Below are 15,789 nucleotides of genomic sequence, written 5' to 3'. Positions count from 1 at the left end.
GCAGGGATGTTTCCCCCTAAGTGGACCTACACCATACACTGTCAGAAATAGGGGTACAGTAGGAGTCCATTTCTGTCCTTCAAGGTAAAATCTACACTAACGTACCCCTAGGGCTCATTATTGGACCTCAAGGTAACTATGTGTACCTTTTTAGGGCCAAAAAGGTACATATATGTTCCCAATCAGTATATAAATGGTACAAATAAGTACCTTAGAGGGTACTGCCCCAGTGATAAGCCATTGTACCCTTCAAGGTACAATAATGCACTTTATTTTCTGAGAGTGTACCAGCAAAATGCCCCCAGAACATAATGAGAGAAAGGATTTTCTTTTCATGTGGAATCATACAATAGAGGATTTTTCTTTCAGGAACAGTCTCAGTAAGAGCCATTTGGAAAGCTACCGTAGAAGCCTTTATCATACAAATAATCGTCAGGAAACCCTTTAGAAAAGGATCTTTCCTGTCTGTTCACATGTATGATTAAAACCTTGGAAACGTATGATTACACGAGAGAGAGAGAGAGAGAGAGAGAGAGAGAGAGAGAGAGAGAGAGCACTGCTCCCTTCTTCTGTCCAGATGTGGAGATCTGTAATACTGTGACCTGAACAGATGGCTCGCTATGCCTCGGAAGCGACACTGTGGATTATGTGGTGGCACATGACCGGTCAGTAAGCTGTAGATCTCCACTTGCTGAGTTTACGGCTGAAAATTCTCTCTAAGAGCAGTAATTGTTGTAGTTGTAAGATTGATCATATTATGACGATGCACACATGATGTCTGTTTGTATTGAGGGTCGGTGGGATAACTGTGGCCTCTGGTAGGAGATTATCCTGTGGCATCTGGATGGATGACTACAGTATGGTTCAGTATTCACAGTTACAAATTTAGATCACAATGTAAAGCAAGTGGAGTCATGTTAAAGGTGACACTGAAAGTCTCGATTCAGATAAGAGACTGTAAAGAAACTAACAAACAGTGATGAAGCAAATTTATTTTGTATTATGATAATAATTACAGTAGATTACACCCATATCAGGATATTTCATATTCTAGTATGGGATAAAGACCCAGTTTATCATCTGTTCCACATAAAAAACAACAACATTTTTACAGAAATAAATCCCTTTAGTTCAAGTTCAAAGTTCAAAGTGTTTATTGTCATATGCACAGTAAGGACATGTCCTCTTGCACAATGAAATTCTTAGTTTGCTGTCCACCATGAATGCCAATTACAAATAAATAAATAAATAAATAAATAGGCGGAAGAAAAAATACAAAGTAAAGGCAATATAGTGCAAAATAAAAGCAAAAAAACCCCACACCCAGTATAGTACAAAATAAAGGTAAATGTAGTGCAATACAGAAATAAGGCAATGATCAGACTTTATCCTGATTATTTAAGACACACACACACACACACACACACACACACACACACACACACACACACACAAACTTTGTGATCTTCTATTATAGTACATTAGAGGCATTTAGCAGACACTCTTATCCAGAGTGACATACAACCTACCCAGAACAGACTAGGCTTTAGGACCATTACTGTTCTTGATTTACATTAATGACTTGCCTTCGTGCATCACATCAATAATAAGATTGTTTGCTGATGACTGTTTTTTATATCGTACCATATGTAAATAATCTGACTGATTGCCAGCATCTACAGAAAGATCTAGATGCTTTAAGCAAGTGGGAAAAAGATTGGCAAATGTCATTTAATGTTGACAAATGTCATACTATCTGTTTTTCCACCAAGAAAACTATTCAAGATACAATATATGTCCTCAATAATCATAGCTTAGATAGAGTTCATCATTACTCTTATTTAGGTGTTATACTTTCTGAAAGGGTGGCACGGTGGTGTAGTGATTAGCGCTGTCGCCTCACAGCAAGAAGGTCCGGGTTCGAGCCCCGTGGCCGACGAGGGCCTTTCTGTGTGGAGTTTGCATGTTGTCCGTGTGGGTTTTCTCCGGGTGCTCCGGTTTCCCCCACAGTCCAAAGGCATGCAGGTTAGGTTAACTGGTGACTCTAAATTGACCGTAGGTGTGAGTGTGAATGGTTGTCTGTGTCTATGTGTCAGCCCTGTGATGACCTGGCGACTTGTCCAGGGTGTACCCCGCCTTTTGCCCGTAGTCAGCTGGGATAGGCTCCAGCTTGCCTGCGACCCTGTAGAACAGGATAAAGTGGCTAGAGATAATGAGATGAGACTTTCTGAAAATCTAAAATGGTCAGAGCATGTTGCACACATTACATCTAGTGCTAAACAAACCCTCGGTGTCATCAGAAGGAATTTTAGAAATGTCTCTGTAACCTGTAAATCTAAACTTCATTGTAGTTTAATAAGACCTAAGATCTCATCTCATTATCTCTAGCTGCTTTATCCTGTTCTACAGGGTCACAGGCAAGCTGGAGCCTATCCCAGCTGACTACGGGCGAAAGGTGGGGTACACCCTGGACAAGTCACTAGGTCATCACAGGGCTGACACATAGACACACAACCATTCACACTCACATTCACACCTACGGTCAATTTAGAGTCACCAGTTAACCTAACCTGCATGTCTTTGAACTGTGGGGGAAACCGGAGCACCCAGAGGAAACCCACGCAGACACGGGGAGAACATGCAAACTCCTCACAGAAAGGCCCTCGCCGGCCATGGGGCTCGAACCCGGACCTTCTTGCTGTGAGGCGACAGCGACAACCACTACACCACCGTGCCACCCAAGATAGAATATGCAAATTCTACTTGGTATCCCTATCTTCAAAAAGACATATATCATCTTGATATGATTCAACATACCGCAGCTAGATTGTGTTTTAATAATTATTCGAGGGAACCAGGGGTAGTAACTGATATGCTCAACAAATTGGAGTGGCCATCCCTTGAATGTAGAAGAGTTCTCTCTCGATTGGCTATGTTTCATTGGATTGTATATCGGACTATTGATATTGAGAGAGACTTGTATCTTATTCCTCTACCTCGTATTTCAAGGGGTGGAAACTATTACTTTTTTACGGCCACATTCAAATTGTAATCAGCATGCAAATAGTTTCTTTCCTTGGGCGATTAATCAGTGGAATAGGCTTCCAGGAGATATTGTTAATATAGAGGATAACGCAAAATTTAAGGCCGCTTCACGTGATCACCTCATTGAAAATGGAAGGTGGTTTTAGGAAATTTTAAATATATTATTTATAGCCTTGAACTTTAATTTTATTTATTTTATAAGTTTTATATTACTTGTATTTATATGTTTTACTTATATTGATGTAATGCGTTTAAATTAATTTATCAATTAATAAAGTAGTAGGTGTCTTACTTAAGGGCACTTCAGCTATTCCTGCTGGTTTAGGGAATCAAACCAGCAACCTTTTGGCCCAAGGAATCAAACCAGCAACCTTTTGGTCCCAAAACTGTAGCACTAATCATTAGGTCATGACTTCCTCACCATTCAAGACACACTATAGTCACACGTTTGCACATAAACAGCATTTTTTTTGTCCCATTGCGCCACGATGTGTACAACACTGAGACTACACATCCAGACAAAATATATACAGGAGCCTAATACACATTCTGTTCATTTGTGGCAATCAGATCCTGGTCATTCATATATATATATATATATATATATATATATATATATATATATATAGCATGGATCTTTTATTCACAGATAGGATATGTGATATTTTCCTTGAAATATCACATATCCTATTAATAAATTAATAGGATATTTAATTTGGGATAAATAGGCTAAATTAATTAAAGTAAACATATAAATGCAGGTAAGATATTTTAATTATGAACTTCAGCAGTCCAAAACATTTAATTGTTTTAGACTTCTTAATTTGTTTTAAGACGTTGAAAGTGAAATTGAAGACTTTGGTTTAATTCAGCATGTCTTCCATGTCTGAAATTATAATAAGATCCAGAAAAGGTTGCAATGAAGTAAACAAATCCTTAGTCTTCATATGCAATTGCTTGCAAATTTATGAGGGAATCTTTAGTCGGCCTTTTTTCTGTTTTGTTTTTCTCTCTGAGGGAATGGATTTTGAATTGAATTGAATTGAATTGTTCATTATTAAAATGACATTGTATTAAAAATCATATAATAATAATAATAATAATAATAATAATAATAATAATAAAATGGATAACACAATAAAATGCAGGCACTTATTTCCATTGTGGTCCAAAAGGAGCTACATGATCAGCATGGGAATAAAAGTTAGAGCCTGCAATAACAATAAGTAAATGTCACAGTCCGTGGCATGTCTGTGATTTCTGCTTCCTTTTCTGTGCCTGCGGACTCTTTGTGTAATTTATGGGCACTCCGGTCGGTCCCTGTGGCTTTTTCGGTCTCTTCCATCTGTTTAATGACAGAAGGCTTTGGGTTTACGGATATTTCTGTTTGCTTTATGCAGTTTCTGTGAGTCTTCGGAGGGTTAGCATCATTTGATTAACACTTTAAAGCTGCAATTTATTTATTTATTTTTAAGTTCAGTGTGACACAAACAGCCGGGTGGAGTAGTGGTTAGCACTGTTGCCTCACAGCAAGAAGGTTCTGGGTTCAAGTCCAGCAGCTGACGAGGGCCTTTCTGTGTGGAGTTTGCATGTTCTTCCCACGTTTCCCCCACAATTAGGTTAATTGGTGGCTCTAAATTGACTGTAGGTGTGAATGGGTGTTTGCCTCTATGTGCCAGTGTATACCCTGCCTCTCACCCATCAGCTAGGATAGGCTCCTGCACAAGATAAGCAGTGATGGATGGCTTGTTTGTAGATGTATCTTTCATTCTACTTTATGTTGTATTCCCCACATGTCTGATAACTTGCTGCTGTAACATAATTTCCCAGCTCTATCTATCTATCTATCTATCTATGTTTGTTGTATTTTTGTTGTACTTATTTGATCGTGGGTGGTAAAAGAGAGCAACTGGACTTGCTTGAAGATTCTTGAAGACGTTTCACCTTTCATCCGAAAGGCTTCTTCTAGTTTTGTCTGACTAATAGGGAGTATCAGATATTTATCCTCTCATGGATGAAAAGCAATCCTAAGGTGTCATTGAGTCATCCTGTTGGTGTGGGTCACTGGGGGCCGGATGTAAATGGCCTAGGGAGTCGTTGGGGTGATCAATGGTTGTTGGTTCTCTCTTGCCCCTTTTCCACCAAAGCAGTTCCAGGGCTGGGTCGGGGCCAGTGCTTAGTTTGGAACCGGGTTTTCTGTTTCCACTGACAAAGAACTGGCTCTGGGGCCAGAAAAACTGGTTCCAGGCTAGCACCAACTCTCTGCTGGGCCAGAGGAAAGAACCGCTTACGTCAGCGGGGGGGGCAGAGTTGTTAAGACCAACAACAATAGCAAGACCACGAAAGGTCGCCATTTTTAAGCGACGAGAAGCAGCAGCTGTACAAACGTGAAGTCATCCATTATTGTTGTTGTTGTTGTTGCTGCTTCTTCTTCTCCATGTTGTTGTTGCTTTGATGTTCACAATGAGGTTTATGCAAACACAGCGACGTAACTGACGTATACAGTGACATAATGACGTGGCTCCCCTTAGCACCCCGAGCTATGGAAAAGCAAACTGGTTCTCAGCTGGCTCGCAAGTTGAACGAGTTGTGAACCAGCACTGGCCCCGAACCAGCCCTGGAACTGATTTGGTGGAAAAGGGGTAACAGTCCTCCTGTGAGTCACTGAAAACATCTGGGTTTTGTGGCCCTTTTCCACTACCCTTTTTCAGCTCACTTCAGCTCGCTTCAGCTCACTTCAGCCCGACATGGCTCGCGTTTCGACTACCTTAGAGCAGCACGACTCAGCTCGCTTCAGCCCTGCTTAGCACCCAAAACTCGTACGGTTTTGGAGTGGGGCTGAAGCGAGCCAAACCGAGCCGAGTGGGGCTAGGGGCGTGAGGAGACACTCCCCTGTGCACTGATTGGTGAGGAGGAGTGTCCTCACATGCCCACACATGCCCCGCGAGCACGCTGGGATCTGTAAACACCGTAAACCCGGAAGAAGAATAATTACGAATTATGAGAATTTCTGGAGCCTTATGCGCCTCGCCTCATCTATACGCTCTTGCCAGTATCTGTTGGCGTTCTCGGTGACAACAAGCCACAGCACCAAGACCAGCAACACTAACGACTCCATGTCCTCCATGTTTATTGTTTACTATCCGGGTCGTGAGACTACCGCTTAAAAGCTCACTGATGTCACTGTTTGTGCCGCCTAACAACATCACGTGACATCCACCCACTTTCGCTAACTCCACCCAATGTGTCCACCCACTTCCAGCCAGCACGGTTCAGCGCAGTTGTAGTCGAAATGCAACTCCAACAGCCCCATTCAGCTCGACTCAGCCCAACTCAGCACGGCACGGCTCAGCCCAACTCAGCCGCGTTGGTAGTGGAAAAGCGGCATTGGTGTGTAATCAGTTGTCTGGGAAGTGTGCCCAGCTGTTTTCAGTGACTCACAAGAGGACAGAGAGAACCAACTATCCATTGATCACCCCAACAACTCTCTAGGCCGTTCACACCCGGCCCCTAGTGACCCACACCAACAGGGCTGCAGACTCAACAGGGCTGCAACCAACAGACTCAACGACACCTTAGGATTGCTTTTCATCCATGAGAGGATAAATACCTGATACTCCCTATTAGTCAGACAGAACTAAAGAAGCCTTTCGGATGAGAAGTGAAATGTCTTCAAGAATCATCAAGCAAATCCAGTTGCTCTCTTTTACCACCCACGGTTTATTATGACCTGGATGACTGAGAATCTTCACAGACATGCTTATTTGACTCGAGTTTGTTTAAGCTGTGTGTGTGTGTGGTGTTTTGTGTTTTCTATTAGAATTCCCTGAGCCTATCCAAAAATATTTCAATGTACATAACTGTATGATGAGCCATTTCAAAAGTAAGCATATGGGACATTCCACCGAATGGGTGCCATTTGCTTGTTGTACCGCTCCCAAATTAAACTTAATTTGTTATATCTTTTCAACACTGATTATAATAACACACATATTTAACTATTCAAAATGTGTATTGGTCAACCTCATGCTACGTTATTTATTTTTTACAAGGTTTGGAAGTCAAAGATGGCTTTTTTTCAGTCCTGTTACCAAAACTCTGAAAGTAACAGGACTGAGTTTTTAGCCTAGGATTAGCTAATACATGGAATTAAGCCACATGGCATCATCGCTAATAGCATGACCACACTTAGCACATTCTAGTGATTTACCAAAAATCTGTATTTTTAAAATGAACAAATATCATCTAAGAAATAATTTAAGTAACAGGCAGACTATATAGGTGATGATGAAATTGAGAGTAAGTCTGTGACTGATCTTGTATTTTGTGTATAGTTATAGGTATGTGTATATGTATGTACTGTATAGATGCATTGTATGTGTGTATATATGCATAACATAAGTATCTGTATATATGATTTGATTTGGTCGATATTATACCATGTCAGTATGTCTTGGTATGTTGGTATGTTTTCTTTTTGCTTGTTGCTTTTGTTTTCTTTTGTATATATAGTTTATTATGGCGGAAAGTGACGTTTGATTAGCGATGGTATAGAGGGTTAGGACTGGATAAGTTACTTCTTCCTAATACTTTCTGAACATTATTATGTTACTGCCTTGTGGCTACGCTATTCTGTTTGTTTATGACGATGTTTTGATTATTGCATTTTTTTATTAAAATTTTTTTTTATTTTTATATCTTTCTTCTTTATTGTTCAGAATAAAGTAATCAATCAATCAATCAATCAATCAAAGTATGTTGACATTGACCTTATCAGTCAAAGTTAAAAAATCATCAAATATACAGAAAAGTAAATGAGAGAACTAACTTTTGGTCTTCCCATGGCCTTCAGAAGACACAGCTGATGTAACTTCCTGTTGAGCATGTGATTTACGGAATGTTCCAAATTTGTCAGATGGGGTAATATGTTTGAGTAACAGGACTGAGTGAAAACCCAGGGACATGACTAAAATGTGTATTTTAACTAAGATATTGTGGATTTCTTATGAAAAAAAAAATATATTTAAACCATGGATAGGATACGGAGTCACACAACAGTGCAAAAGGAATACTGTTTCTGAAGGATTTTAATCATAATATTTCATCTCATCTCATTATCTGTAACCGCTTTATCCTGTTCTACAGGGTCGCAGGCAAGCTGGAGCCTATCCCAGCTGACTACGGGCGAAAGGCGGGGTACACCCTGGACAAGTCGCCAGGTCATCACAGGGCTGACACATAGACACAGACAACCATTCACACTCACTTTAGAGTCACCAGTTAACCTAACCTGCATGTCTTTGGACTGTGGGGGAAACTGGAGCACCCGGAGGAAACCCACACGGACAGAACATGCAAACTCCGTACAGAAAGGCCCTCGCCGGCCCCGGGGCTCGAACCCGGACCTTCTTGCTGTGAGGCGACAGCGCTAACCACTACACCACCGTGCTGCCCATAATATTTCATAGTTAAGTATAAAGTTAGAGTGCGGGGACAGGCAACACATGCTATTTTTCAGTGTTTTAGGTAGTTTTTATTAATCCTTACAATTATATATCTTAAATTTGAAATCAGATCAATGTGCAGGACATTCTGCGTAATAAGGAAATGTATTTTAAAGTACATTTTTATGTGCATTTATACATAAAATGGCACGGAAATGGCACCGATTCGGTGGAATGGCTCATATAAACTTCGATCGATCTGTCAGTTCGGGCCTCCTCACGCTAGATGACGACAAACACAATCACGTGGTTGGCGAGGGGTTTTGTTTTGCCACGTGACCGGAAGAGCACCTTTGGAACGCCTGTCATTCCCGGAAGTTGAAGGGAGGGAGGCTCGTGCAGGTTTGACATGTAACCGCAGCGGTAAACACACACACACACACACACAGCGGGTGCTGTAATGTCCGCGGACAGGTTTGTTAAAACGCATTTTGTGAAAGTGAAAGGCTGACCTGGTGACGTTTACACAAAGCAGTTTAGCGCGTCGTTTCAGGTAGTTTTATGTCACGGGTAAAAAGTTGCTGGTTGTTGGCTAAAGAGCCATGCTAGCTAGCTGGAAGGCTAAGTTCAGCCCGCCGTCGCTGCTCCTCTCACTGTTCTCTCTCTCTCTCTCTCTCTCTCTCTCTCTCTGTGGGTCTCAGCTCAGGGTCGCAGCTCAGTGAGTGAGTAAGTGTGAGTTACTTCACTTTCGTTTTCTGTCTTGGTGAAAACCTAGAGTGACGAATTAACGAATGCAAAGTCTGTGTTTCCTCACCGGTTTTTTTAATAACAAGGACAGCGTTTTTGTTTAAGGACACTTACTGCTCATTATCTAAACTTTCTTTCTTTCTTTTTAAACCAGTGACCTAATTACAGTTGTGTGGATTAAACACTAAACCAAACTGGTTTCTTCTAAACGACCTACATAATCGCCGTCTCAAGACAATGGTAAGTTAAGATGATAAACCAATAAAAGTCTGTCCAAAACACTGCCTTTAACTTGTATTACTGCAGATATATATATATATATATATATATATATATAGTTACTGCATGTACGGAAGCTGCGAGAGACCCTTCATATAATCTTTTTTTTAATTCACCTTGTTATCCCGAGATAACGACATAATTAATTCAGAATCTCGAGAAAACAAAACCGTTATTCCGTGATCTTGAGAAAACAAGACAGTTATCCCGTGATCTCGAGAAAACAAGACACTTATCCCGTGATCTCGAGAAAACAAGACACTTATCCCGTGATCTCGAGAAAACAAGACACTTATCCCGTGATCTCGAGAAAACAAGACACTTATCCCGTGATCTCGAGAAAACAAGACACTTATCCCGTGATCTCGAGAAAACAAGACACTTATCCCGTGATCTCGAGAAAACAAGACACTTATCCCGTGATCTCGAGAAAACAAGACACTTATCCCGTGATCTCGAGAAAACAAGACACTTATCCCGTGATCTCGAGAAAACAAGACACTTATCCCGTGATCTCGAGAAAACAAGACACTTATCCCGTGATCTCGAGAAAACAAGACACTTATCCCGTGATCTCGAGAAAACAAGACACTTATCCCGTGATCTCGAGAAAACAAGACACTTATCCCGTGATCTCGAGAAAACAAGACACTTATCCCGTGATCTCGAGAAAACAAGACACTTATCCCGTGATCTCGAGAAAACAAGACACTTATCCCGTGATCTCGAGAAAACAAGACACTTATCCCGTGATCTCGAGAAAACAAGACACTTATCCCGTGATCTCGAGAAAACAAGACACTTATCCCGTGATCTCGAGAAAACAAGACACTTATCCCGTGATCTCGAGAAAACAAAATAATATTGCCTTATTAGGTGATCGATTATTCCAGACATTCTAATGACCAAAGTTGCGTCTATACAGAATGAGAAATAGCCCCAAAGTCAGCATATCACAAGTCTCTTGGCGCACCTGAATGAACCATTTCTCAGCTGTTTACTCGAGATCATGAAATAATTTTGTTTTCTCAAGATCACAGAATAACTGTTTTGTTTTCTCGAGATCTCTAAATAACGGTTTTGTTTTCTCGAGATTTTGAATTAGTTGTGTTGTTTTCTCGACATCCTGAATTAATTATGTCATTATCTTGGGATAACAAGGTGAATAAAAAAAAAAGGATCATATGAAGGGCCTCTCTCGGCTTCCGTATGCATGTGATCTGCTTCTGAGCTCCTATTTCCTCAGCACACTAGCTGTTTACCACTGCAAGGTTGTTTTTAACAGCTTTGTGGCTATTTGTCAAGTGACTTATGCACTTTCTGATTTCTTATCCTTCCTCTTGAAGGGTGTAAATCAGGCAGGCCTCTTTAGTTATTCAGGCTCTGGAGGACTGGATTTCAGCAGTTTCCCTGCACTTAGACTCTCAATAAACCTGACAGGTTAGATGAGATTAGATTCAACTTTGCACATGTCACAGATACAAGGCAACGAAATGCAGATTGCATCTAACCAGAAGTGCATAGCAGTAAATAACAAGTGTAATATACATATAAATGTACAGGAATTACAGGGGGTGGTACGGTGGTGTAGTGGTTAGCGCTGTCGCCTCACAGTAAGAAGGTCTGGGTTTGAGCCCCGTGACCGACGAGGGCCTTTCTGTATAGAGTTTGCATGTTCTCCCCGTGTCCGCGTGGGTTTCCTCCGGGTGCTCCGGTTTCCCCCACAGTCCAAAGACATGCAGGTTAGGTTAACTGGTGACTCTAAATTGACCGTAGGTGTGAATGTGAGTGTGAATGGTTGTCTGTGTCTAATGGCCCTTTTCCACTACCCTTTTTCAGCTCACTTCAGCTCACTTCAGCCTGACACGGCTCGCGTTTCGACTATCTAAGAACAGCACGACTCAGCTCGCTTCAGCCCTGCTTAGCCCCCAAAACTCGCACGGTTTTGGAGTGGGGCTGAAGCAAGCCAAACCGAGCTGAGTGAGGCTGGGGGCGTGAGCAGACACTCCCCTGTGCACTGATTGGTGAGGAGGCGTGTCCTCACATGCCCACACACGCCCCGCGAGCACGCTGGGATCTGTAAACACAGTAAACCCGGAAGAAGGAGAATTACGAATTACGAGAATTATGAAGCCTTATGCGCCTCGCCTCATCTATACGCTCTTGCCAGTATTTGTTGGCGTTGTCGGTGACAACAAGCCACAGCACCAAGACCAGCAACACTAACGACTCCATGTCCTCCATGTTTATTGTTTACTCTCCGGGTCGTGAGACTACCGCTTAAAAGATCACTGATGTCACTGTTTGCGCCGCCTAACGACATCACGTGACATCCACCCACTTTCGCTAACTCCACCCAATGTGTCCACCCACTTCCAGCCAGCACGGTTCAGCGCGGTTGTAGTCGAAATGCAACTCCAACAGCCCCGCTCAGCTCGACTCAGCCCAACTCAGCACGGCACGACTCAGCCGCGTTGGTAGTGGAAAAGCGGCATATGTGTCAGCCCTGTGATGACCTGGCGACTTGTCCAGGGTGTACCCCGCCTTTCGCCCGTAGTCAGCTGGGATAGGCTCCAGCTTGCCTGCGACCCTGTAGAAGGATAAAGCGGCTAGAGATAATGAGATGAGATGAGGAATTGCAGGGTATGGAATGGTATAATGATATGATACATATTTACAGTATGTTCAAAATGTGCAATATGAATGAACTGTAGTGCAAATACATAGATATTTGCAGTATATACAAAACATGAATAAACAGTAGTGCAATGAAGTCAATTCAGTTTGTTGGGGTGGGTGGGTGGAGTTCAGCAGTGAGACAGCTGAAGGAAAAAAACTGAACCTGGTGGTTTTGGTCCGAAGGCTCCTGTAGCGCCTTCCAGAGGGCAGAAGAGTGAAGAGTTGGATGGCAGGAGTCTTTGATGATGTTTATGGCTCTCCTGAGACATCGCTTCCTGTAGACATCCTCAATAGGAGGAAGCGAGGCTCCTACGACACGCTGGGCGATCTTCACCACCCTGTGCAGTGCCTTATCTGTCCTAGACTCCAGCCCTCCAAGATGCAAATTGGGAAATCATAGACCTTTTGGCTTATGTTCTTTATTCACTGATATACAGAACTTTTTCTTTTTTACTACACACAACTTGTCTTCAAGCATGTCACTAGCACGTCTGTGACATTTTGCATAACGTGGCTTGGTTATTATGAGGATGTCAGTATCCGGTATCGGCTGATACAATCCCTGTGTCCGAAATCACTCCCTACTCACTATATAGCGAGGTCGCCATTTTGTAGTGCTGTCCGAATGTACTGTATAGTAAGAATTATTCCACCCTGTATAGTGCACTCAAAGTATCCCACAATGCATCATGAAAAGTAGTGTACAACCGATGCTCACTAACGAAGCAATATATACCATCATGTATTGCAGTCATGCTGAAAGAAATCAAATCAAAAGCCTCAAATTTGATTTAATAAAAGGCAGTGGCAAAGAAGAAAGTATTTAGCCTTGATTTACAAGAACTGAAAGATGCAGCAGACACAAAGTGGTTTGTATTTACTAATGTGGGAAGTATGCTCAGTATAATATGTATTTATCACAAAAATACATGCATGTATTTCTTATTTTGAAAACCCAACAGTCGACTGATCTGGCACGTTTTAATTGTGCGACAGTAATGACGTAAATAACAGCATGGCGATGTAGTGTCCGAAAGTGTTTATTCATTTTATCAGTGAGCTCACTATATAGTTCTCTGTAGAGTAATCCCCGATATAGTGAGTAGGGAGTAGTGAACGAGTGAGTGATTTTGGACACACGGAATGTCTTCTCATAGCTGTGTCATATCAGAAGTGGAATCCATGCCTAAACAACAACCCAGCTTGTATACAAGCTATATCCAGGCTGACAGTTCAAGTTCAAAGTTACTTTTGGTCGTAGTTCATTGTTACACTGCAGTTGTTCAAAACAAAAGGGATTTACTGAAGTCCAGGCGGCACGGTGGTGTAGTGGTTAGCGCTGTTGCCTCACAGCAAGAAGGTCCTGGGTTCGAGCCCCGTGGCCGGCGAGGGCCTTTCTGTGCGGCGTTTGCATGTTCTCCCCATGTCCGCGTGGGTTTCCTCCGGGTGCTCCGGTTTCCTCCACAGTCCAAAGACATGCAGGTTAGGTTAACTGGTGACTCTAAATTGACCGTAGGTGTGAATGTGAGTGTGAATGGTTGTCTGTGTCTTTTGCCGCTTTTCCACTACAAACGCAGCTGAGTCGGGCTGAGCCGTGCCGTGCTGGGTCGGGCTGAGCGGGGCTGTTGGAGTTGCATTTCGACTACAACCGCGCTGAACCGTGCTGGCTGGAAGTGGGTGGACACATTGGGTGGAGTTAGCGAAAGTGGGTGGACGTCACGTGATGTCGTTAAGCAGCGCAAACAGTGACATCAGTGAGCTTTTAAGCGGTAGTCTCACGACCCGAATAGTAAACAATAAACATGGAGGACATGGAGTCGTTAGTGTTGCTGGTCTTGGTGCTGTGGCTTGTTGTCACCGACAACGCGGACAGATACTGGCAAGAGCGTATAGATGAGGCGAGGCGCATAAGGCTTCAGAAATTCTCGTAATTCGTAATTCTTCTTTTTCCGGGTTTGCGGTGTTTACAGATCCTAGCGTGCTCGCGGGGCGTGTGTGGGCATGTGAGGACACTCCTCCTCACCAATCAGTGCACAGGGGAGTGTCTCCTCACGCCCCCAGCCTCACTCGGCACGGTTTGGCTCGCTTCAGCCCCACTCCAAAACGGTGCGAGTTTTAGGGGCTAAGCAGGGCTGAAGCGAGCTGAGTCGTGCTGGTTTTTGGTAGTCGAAACGCGAGCCGTGTCGGGCTGAAGTGAGCTGAAGCGAGCTGAAGTGAGCTGAAAAAGGGTAGTGGAAAAGGGCCATTTGTGTGTCCAGGGTGTACCCTGCCTTTCGCCCATAGTCAGCTGGGATAGGCTCCAGCTTGCCTGCGACCCTGTAGAACAGGATAAAGCAGCTAGAGATAATGAGATGAGATGAGTGAAGTCCACAAGTGAAATCCTCTTGTAAAAGTTTCTGTCACTTTTCCTCACCTCCAAGTAGAACTTTGACAGTATTTCTGCTATTTTTCTCTCTCCCAGTTTTTTGATGTCCATTGGTATGTTTTTCTCTTGTAAATATGTGTGAAGAATATCCAGTGAAGTTTTGGTAGCCTTTCGGGTGTTCAGCGCGTCTTTCTCTTTAAATCTTCCGCTTTTAATGAAGCTAACCTCGCGGCCATGTTTCTGTAGCAGTCACTCGCTAGCACGGAAGTTTTACATCTCCCACGTGTCTCTTTTCCAGTTTTTTTGATGTCCGTTGGTATGTTTTTCTTTTGTAAACACGTGTGAAGAATATATAATGAACTTTTGGTAGCCTTTCAGGTGTTCAGCGTGTCTTTAGTTTCAGTTTTCAGGTTATTTATTTAGCGCTTAAACCTTGCACTGGTTTAGCCTTGTCGTCTGTCTTTCCCGGCCGACAAAGAAATGATTCTGCGTATGCGCAGCAGCAAAGTTTTGTCATTGGATCTTCGCATGTGATGTCGTGTTGTCTTGACAATGTGCAATATTATAACAATATTGCACGCTCATTCTCCATTGGGGAGAGTGGCGTAATACATGGAGGATAATCGATATGATAATATTGCATGCCGTCAATAAACCCACTAGAAGGGAATAGAATACATGTTTTAATTCCATGGAAAAAGTTGCCCATATATATATGTGTGTGTGTGTGTGTGTGTGTGTGTGTTATATGTAAGTGTAATATGTGTGTGTATATGATGATATTATGCCGCTTTTCCACTACAAACGCGGCTGAGTCGTGCCGTGCTGAGTCGAGCTGAGTGGGGCTGTTGGAGTTGCATTTCGACTACAACCGCGCTGAACCGTGCTGGCTGGAAGTGGGTGGACACGTTGGGTGGAGTTAGCGAAAGTGGGTGGACGTCACGTGATGTCGTTAGGCGGCGCAAACAGTGACATCAGTGAGCTTTCAAGCGGTAGTCTCACGACCCGGATAGTAAACAATAAACATGGAGGACATGGAGTCGTTAGTGTTGCTGGTCTTGGTGCTGTGGCTTGTTGTCACCGACAACGCCAACAGATACTGGCAAGAGCGTATAGATGAGGCGAGGCGCATAAGGCTTCAGAAATTCTCGTAATTCGTAATCCTTCTTCTTCCGGGTTTACGGTGTTTACAGAGCCCAGCGTGCTCGCGGGGCGTGTGTGGGCGTGTGA

General features: G+C 42.9%; 1 protein-coding gene across 7 annotated transcripts in view; it reads left to right on the top strand.

Moving 5' to 3' along the window:
- Positions 1–8,874: 8,874 nt before the first annotated feature.
- vps13d (vacuolar protein sorting 13 homolog D) overlaps positions 8,875–15,789 on the top strand; it is a 182,201-nt gene continuing 175,286 nt past the window's right edge. For 3 of the 7 annotated variants that reach the window (XM_060938255.1, XM_060938254.1, XM_060938249.1), the window contains exons 1-2: positions 8,875–9,215; positions 9,391–9,476. The gene's annotated coding sequence lies outside the window, so the exon portion shown is untranslated. Of the gene's footprint in view, positions 9,222–9,390; positions 9,477–15,789 lie in introns of all 7 variants that reach the window. The other 4 variants (XM_060938250.1, XM_060938251.1, XM_060938253.1 and 1 more) reach the window with 4 other exon arrangements.

Source organism: Neoarius graeffei, chromosome 13 (assembly GCF_027579695.1).
Source record: "Neoarius graeffei isolate fNeoGra1 chromosome 13, fNeoGra1.pri, whole genome shotgun sequence".
Classification (NCBI taxonomy): domain Eukaryota; kingdom Metazoa; phylum Chordata; class Actinopteri; order Siluriformes; family Ariidae; genus Neoarius; species Neoarius graeffei.
Note: the sequence above shows the minus strand (reverse complement) of the source record. Positions and strands in the feature narration are given on the sequence as shown.